This window comes from Lutra lutra, chromosome 3 (genome assembly GCF_902655055.1).
Source record: "Lutra lutra chromosome 3, mLutLut1.2, whole genome shotgun sequence".
Classification (NCBI taxonomy): domain Eukaryota; kingdom Metazoa; phylum Chordata; class Mammalia; order Carnivora; family Mustelidae; genus Lutra; species Lutra lutra.
The window spans coordinates 198260977-198268618 of record NC_062280.1 but is presented as its reverse complement, the minus strand read 5'-3'; the positions used below and the strand labels follow the sequence as shown (position 1 = coordinate 198268618).

The window sequence follows — 7642 nt, the reverse complement described above, 5'->3', positions numbered from 1 at the left end:
TGTTTAGAGATCACGTCTCTGTGGGGTCGTCACCAACATGCGTTGAGGCAAGTTTCCCAAACCGTGTGTGAGTGACTGAAAATGAGGAGGGATAGGTTTTACTTGATTTTGTTTTGTTTTGTTTTTTTCCTATGTATTGAGGATTTGCTCTTTCCATTGATCAAAGGCCGCAGAGGATTGCTCAATGCCTCAGCCGGCGGGCCCCGCTGTCCCAGGGTCCAGTGTCAGCTAGGACATTACCCTTCCAATGTGAAAGTCAGGACTTGCCCCAGGGCCTTCCAGCCCGAGTCGTCTATATTTGGCCTCACGAGGCTCCGTTTGCTCTGAGAGACTCATCCACACCTGGTGGCGATTACTCAGCGAGCAGCGGAGATCAGCAGCGCAGAGGAGAGGTGCTCTGGAAGCCTGCATTTATCCCTACAGCCCCCCTCCCCGCCTCCCCCCCCGCCTCCCCCTCCCGGCCTCCCCCATCCCCCAATGCTCCTCCCTCCTCCTCCTCCCCTTCCCTCCTCTCCTTCCCTTGCCTTCTCCCCTCCTCCCAAGGTCGGGCGGCCCTGCCCTCCGTAGTCATCCTCTGCAGATTCCTGCCGGTTTAACCAACCTAGAGGGCGGACCCCGCGGAGTGGGACCCCTTCTCGGGAGGGACTTTGGGGCCGGCTCGCTCAGCCTATTTTCTCAACCCTTCCCTTCACTGACTCCTGTCGACACAGGCTTCGTGGGCTCCAGGTACTAATCTCTTTCTTCAGACGCTTGCTTAACTCTCCCCTTTGGCCTGAAGGTAGCAGGGCGGGCTGGGCCTGGCGAGGCAGGGGCTCAGCGGGACTCGCTGCTCTTCCCGCTCCGGAGCCGCAGAAGATCCACGCACCCCCAGCGCCCTGCAGTAAACATCACCTGTCCCCCCGGCCGACCTGCTGGCGTGCCAAAACACACCCGCCCCTTCCTGCTCCGGTTACAAACTTAGACCTGACCGCATGCCAAGTTCCTTCTCACACAGGAGCAGCGTCTCCGCCTGCACCGGGGCCGCGGCCGCCGGCCTGAGCCCCACAGAGACCGCACCTGAGCCCTCCGTCCTCGGGGCTCCAAGAGCCCTGCAGCTTGCGTTTGGGACTCTGTGGAACCCGAGGCGAGGAGAACAAGGGGAAGGTCCATTCTTAAGTGTCCGGTTTCCAGCGAGGGGCTGGCTGTCTCTCGGCCACATGTCTGTCTTGCGAAGCAGATCTTCTGAGATCTGCCCTTGCTCCAGGATGCTGTATATTCCAGGAGGGCTCCACATCTTGGGGCAACTGTAGGTTTGTCCTGGAGTTTCCCTCACCACGGAGCTGGATTAGCCCCCGGGGGGGCTGGAAATGCGACAAGACCCGGGCGCTGGCAGGTTCCTTATGCGGTGAGACGCAGTAGAATGTCCTTGGACCTTCAGTAAGAACACATTGGAGAAGAACGCGGCCGAGTTTGGCTCCAGGTTCCTGGGAACAGGGTCACATTATCCTACATATGCGCTGGATTTTATACAGCTGAAACTAACGAATCTTCTTTGTTTTATGAAGCAAAATAGTCAAACGGCATTACGTAGGCACTGGGCGCTGACAGCACCTACCGTCCATCACGAGACACCCCGGTGGCCTGCAGGACTCTGCATGTGCTCAGGACAGAAGCACCTGCTGCGGTCTGGGCGTCCCTCCTCTGCCCCGAGGGTCTCCCCCAGTTCTCTGGCCGTCCCCTCCCACCTGAGCACTCACGGGTCTTCCCCGAGATCAGGTCCTTACCTGAAGGGACGTGGCTGTGACTAATGGAGTCCAAGCTTCGGGGCACTGGTGCTGCAGTGGGCCAGGTCCTCTGTGTGTCTCTGCAAGGGTCATTTCTTCTCCGGGGTCACTGGAAACCTGCAACGGAAACCACCAGGACAGAATGCCCTGTGTGGATCACTGTCCCCCAGACCCACCGCTACTGGTTCCTGCCTCTCCTAAGCTCTCGGGGGAGGAGAAGGCTGGTGCTCTGTGAGGGACTGAGTGTCTCGTCCCCAAATGGCCCCCGCATGATAGCATTGGAGGGGGAGGTAACAAGGATCACATTAGGTCACGAGGAGGGGACACAGGGGGATGTGAGTGTCTTCATAAGAGAAGGAAGTGGCATCAGGACTCCCGTCCACCAGGCAGGACGCAGGAAGGAGCCAGGAAGGTTCCTTCCAGAGCCGCCCAGGGCCCCCTGGTCTCCAGCTTCCAGCCCCGGGACTGGGAGAGACACATCACTGCTGTAGAAGCCACTGGCCGGTGGGGTTGTCCCAGCAGCCCGCGCTGACTCAGACAGACGGGAACCCTTCACGGAGCTTCTCCGTCGGCTGGTCACCACCTCCGCCCTCTGTCGCTCTCGTGTCTTCACTCCTGTGGGAGACACACGAGAACCAGCCTGAACTGGCCTTCTGTGCACCGCTGATGCTGCATTTTCCCGCCGCTCTCTCTACCTGTGTCCCCTCCTCCTCCCACCCCTGCCCTTCACCGTACGCTCTTCACACGTGTTTTTACCCGACCTTGGTCTGGCGACCCATTTCCCGGGGATGCACGTTTCTGTCAAAACCCAGGCTGGATCTGGGAGAAGAAAGTAAGAAACCACAGCCGTGGCACGCCCACCATTGTCTACGACGGTGCTGCTGGTTACAGGATGGCTATTCATCGGCTGCAAGAGGCGGGAAGCCGTGCCTCACCCTCCTGCCGCGTGTCTGGGGGGCCTGTGCGTGTCCAGAACGCGTGGGTGTGGTTCTCCCCGGGAGGGGACAGAGCAGGACCCCGGAGGACCAGATCGCAGCAGCCCCGTGGCTGTGATGTGTCCTGACAAATATCCCCCGGGTGTGCTGGGCCCTCCCCAGTCTGGCTGGTGGGGACGCGTTCCTCGAGTCCTGTTCGTGGGTGACAAGGAACGGGCCAGATATAGGAGAAGAGACAGGGCGGGAACGTTCTGGGCAGAGAGAGAAGAGAACCGGGTGAACAGGGACTGAGAACCCGTTCAGGGTGAGAGGTGTCTGGGGAGAGACGTCGGCAAGAGACTTTCAGAGTTCACGCCGGAGGAGGGGTGGCCCTGAGGGCAGGAAGGCTGCCCAGGGGAGCTCAGGCTGTGTCGCTTCTGACTGTGGGAGCCCCTGAGAAGGAGGTTCCAGCGGGTATTTGTCAAGAGCCCGGATCCCCATGCGGTTTACTGGGGGGGGGGCACCCAAGAGCGGAGCGGGGAGGCCTTTCCAGAGACCCGGGTGAGGGCAATCAGCGGGGCGGCGATCGCGGGGTGCTCGCAGTTGGGGGGGGACATCTGGGGAGTTCGCCTTGGTTTTAGAACGTTTTGCTTCACAAACCGGATTCTGTGCTATTTATCATCCACCTTTCTCCAACCCCAGCTGCCGTGCTCTGGGGGCCTAGGGACCAAGTCTCCCTACAACGAGGAGCTCGTGAGAGGGGACAGAGCCGCAGGTGGGGGAGCGGGCCTCCCCCTGGTCTGGGCTGCCGCGGTTCGGGTTCCCAGGCCTTGGCCCGCACCGGCCCTGGGCTGTGGTTCAACACGCGATTGTCCTTCTCAGCCGGCTCGCCTCCCAGATCCTGGCGGCGGGTTGGTGGGCCGTCCTGCTTTTCTGTGCTGCAGTTTTATCTTTTTCTGTGTTTTCATAGGTATTCTAGGAGGAAACTGGAAGTGTGTGAGTCAGGCTGAGTTCTAAAGATAGCCTCTTAATCCTGAAGAACCCTGTGCTTGAAATGACTGTTTTGGGGAGAAAAAGTAACTTTTGGGAAGGAATAAAAGAAGACTGAGAATGAACTACTTGGGATCCAGAACTTTGCAGGCAGTGCGTGTGTGCGCGTGTGTGCCCGTGTGCAAACGTGACCGTGGGCGCACACGCTAGACTTGTCCTGGAAAGCGCTTACAGGTCGGAACCCTACAGTCTTGCTCTTGTCAGCTGTGGACCTTAGACATGCTCTCATGGCCATGGACTTCATTTTCGTCTGCTGGAAAAGAAGATTAATAAGCCTGGATTTCTAGGAAGAAGAACCGAGATCACTGATTTGTGGAAGGCACCGAGTTCAGCCAATGGCTATCACGACGGATGATTATAGGAAAAGCTCTTCCCCAAGAAAACCCCAAGCAAAAATGTTCCGTCACCATATACACCTGCATGGTAGTTTCTAGTCTCGAAGGCGTGCGAAACCCTTCCTCCAGGGACCACCACCAGCCAACTAGGAGCTGGCCACTGCCGGAAAAGAGACAGAAACCAAAGCTATGTCGTTCTGCCCCAAAGGGAGGACTCCCTCCCACATCATGGCCTGGGACTGGGACTTCAGCCCCTGGAAGGGGACACCATGCGGATGAACATCCTTCCCCTTCGCTCCTCCATGGGAACATTTTGCAAACCTACATGCACAACCGGGATGTCAGCATTGACACAATGCACTGACCGTGTCCAGATACCCCCTATTTTCCTTGTACCCCTCACAGCGTACAAGTGTACTAGTCACCAGCATCTCTAGACAGTCTCATGACTGCTAGACTCTGAACCCCATTTGCTCAGTTTTGCTGATTAGTGGTAGCTTCTTGTTATATACCCTCGCAGAGATTTTTCCTTCAAACAGAAATACGCCTCCTTCCCATCTCACACACACTTTCCCTCACACTAACCCCCACACTTACATCCACACCAACCTCCCCCTCTGCATTTCTAACAGGTTCCTAGGTCCTGCTGATGCTGTTGGTTGGGGACCATACCTTTAGGACCACGGCAGTTGGGAACCACAGACCCGTGGACTGTCTCTTACCAACGACTGGCCCTGCCCCCCGAGAACTGCACCATGCTCTCGAGTGTGGCTCTGGACCACGCGGATGCCTGAGCCGACGTCCTCTCCTTAGTCCTACTGTCCTCCTTCAGGGGCGCAGCGTCTGACCCCGGGGATAGCTCTGCCCTTCCAGAAAGCCCCTGACCCATCGGCTCCTGCTACCCTGAGCTCCCTGGGTTTTTCGTGCTCCTTACTTCCAGTGGCTTTCCTGTCCGTCCTCCCAGCCTTTCTCCTCCCAGGCTGGTCCCTCTGTCTTTCTCTCCCAGATATCACACCCATGCCTATGGTCTCACTCTTCATTTCCAGGCAGATGGCTTCCAAATCTCTGGTGTGGTGTCTCCATGTCATGGTGAACACCATGAAGGCAGAGAGGCCAGGGACTTGGCCGAGGCCGCCCAGGTCATCAACGGCAGCGCTGGGGTGACGTGAGCCCACGCTGGTGCCCACCACAGGGACATAGGTTAGCCTCCGTGTTTGCTCTGTTTACTGCATTAAAGCCTCCATATATTTTAGTGTGTAAGAAAAGAAACGTCCCCCACATTGCCATGTATGACAGCTGTCCTGGGGTTCTGGGGACAGTGGCTCACTTGAGGGGTGCTTGAACCAGAACGTCTGAGGTCAGTGCCGGTCCCGGACCTCGTTGGCTCTGGGAACAAGTGTCTCAGCGAGGGGTAGCGGCGAGGTGATGCCCGTGGGGTGATGCCCGTGGGGCGGCTGTGCCCATACTTGGCTCCCGGAGATTGTCCTCGCATGGTCTCAATCACACAGACTCAGTCACTTTGCAAAGTACAAACAAAATAAAAGGAAACTCAGACATTTTGCTTTTACTTTTACAAAAGTAGTTGAGGTTATTGTTCTCACTGTGAATAAAATCTGTTTATCTGGTATACTTGCAGTGTTGTTGGTATTTTTTTTTAAAATATCACAAAGCATTCCCTTCTTCACTTTTTAAAAAAGATTTTATTTATTTATTTGACAGAGAGAGACACAGGTTTCCCACTGAGCAGGGAGCCGGATGTGGGGCTTGATCCCAGGATCCTGGCATCATGACCTGAGCCAATGGCAGATGCTTAAGGACTGAGCCCCCCAGGCGCCCGTCCCTGCTTCACTTGTAGTTTTGTAGTGGGAACCCATGGCTAATCGTCTTTACCATATCAATGTGAGTTTTCAGGAAATAATCTGGAGGATTATTCGTCCTTCTGGGAGGCTCCGGTATGGAACCATAGCTAGATCATACACTCTGGGACTTTTGTTAATTCTGTTCATGCTGCAACGGCTTCGCCTTTTCCGTGGCACATGACCCTGAAACACTGACCACAGAAAATGTTGTCTGCGCATGAGATGTCTGACGCTGAGGGACTGGACTTGGACTCTGTCCTTCTCAGACGGTCCTGGAAGCTCAGCTCACTGGAGAGCCCGCGGCTGGCGGATGGCTCTGTGCTCCGGGGGGAGTTGGTCAGAGCTCCAGCTCGCCACGAGGCCTGTCCGTGGAGCCTCACCCTTGGGAAGAGCTCACCCCACCATCCTCTCGTTTGCTTTCCAACTTGGCACGCTCCCCTCTGCATCCCTTGCCTGCCCTGCCCCTGCTTGTCTGACCCGTCCCTTACGGACCCAGAGCTCAGCCTTCCCTGCTGGGGCGAGCGACCATCCCGGGCAGCCGGGCCGAGAACCCAGATGGCCCAACTCCCCGTGACAAGCACGTGCCATCGTGGCGGGGTCCCCGGCATCAGGGATCACGGTCCTCAGCCTTTAACAAACTCTGGGGCCTGCAGTTTGATTTTATCGAAGTCTCAGATTCAAGCTATAAAACGCCGCTAAGCTCCATTCATTCCTCTGGCCCACACGCGTGACGTTTCTACCACGTGGCAGGCGGTGTCTCTGGGCCCTGGAACCTCAGCGAGGCCGGAACAGACCCTCAGAGATGGCTGAGACACTGGCAACCGGCCCACTGCCCGCCACCAACCAGCCAACCTCCCGCCACCAACCAGCCAACCTCCAACCAGGCAGGATGCAGGAGGAATTCCTCGGCTTGTTTCCGTGGGGGGCCTGAGCACTGGGGACCGCCCCCCCCAGGAGGCACGCTGTGGGTGAACCAGTCAGTAACAGCAGGTGTGAGGGTGAGAGAGACACAGATGGGCGTGCCCCCCGGATTGTCCGGGCGAAGTCGGCAGAGGGTTGGGTGAAGAGCGTGGAACCGGGGATCTGGGTGAGTTCTAACAGGGCGCGGGGGCCCTGGTAACTGTGGTTTCTGTTTCTCCACCTGCCGCTGTCGAGGGGGTCCCACAGACCCACCAAAGTGCCTACGGCCCCGGGGGAATCAGGGTCCCTGTGGTCTCTACCTCTGCTTATCTCCTTTGGGTCCACTTCCAGATCTGTGGCTGTAGGAACACCGTGCCATTTCCCCTGTATGTCTGTCCTTGGAGTCTAAGCACTTAAGAAATATGATTTCTTACTCAACATCGGCTGATGTGGAAACTGGGGATTGGAGCCAGGGGGCTCTGCTGCCCTCAGGGCGTGGGGGATGTGCATAAGGGAACAGGGAGTCAGCACACCTGGGTTGAGAAATCAGCTTGCCCACAAACCCAGCTAAGAAGCAAGGAGGGCCGCTCTGTAGAGAGCAGGACGAAAGTCCCCTGACCCCAGTTAGCTGAAAACGCATTTCATTGAGTTCAGGGTGTGTCATGAGACGGACGAACGTGTGTGGTTTCTGGGCCCAAGTTATTCCAACAACTAAGTTTTTGCCCAAGTTGGCAGTTCCGTCCAGAGGCCTCTTCACGGCAGGGTCATTAAAACTGAAACTCAGAAAGCACTTGTGAGTTGGCCGGGTGCAGAGCAAACTG

The 7642-nt window shown here is 57.1% G+C and overlaps 1 long non-coding RNA gene across 1 annotated transcript; it reads left to right on the top strand.

The window, feature by feature from the left end:
* Window positions 1-241: 241 nt before the first annotated feature.
* On the top strand, window positions 242-5689 carry LOC125094824 (uncharacterized). The gene is made up of 2 exons (XR_007125712.1): window positions 242-726; window positions 3648-5689. It is a non-coding gene; the product is annotated as an uncharacterized LOC125094824 (long non-coding RNA).
* Window positions 5690-7642: the final 1953 nt, after the last annotated feature.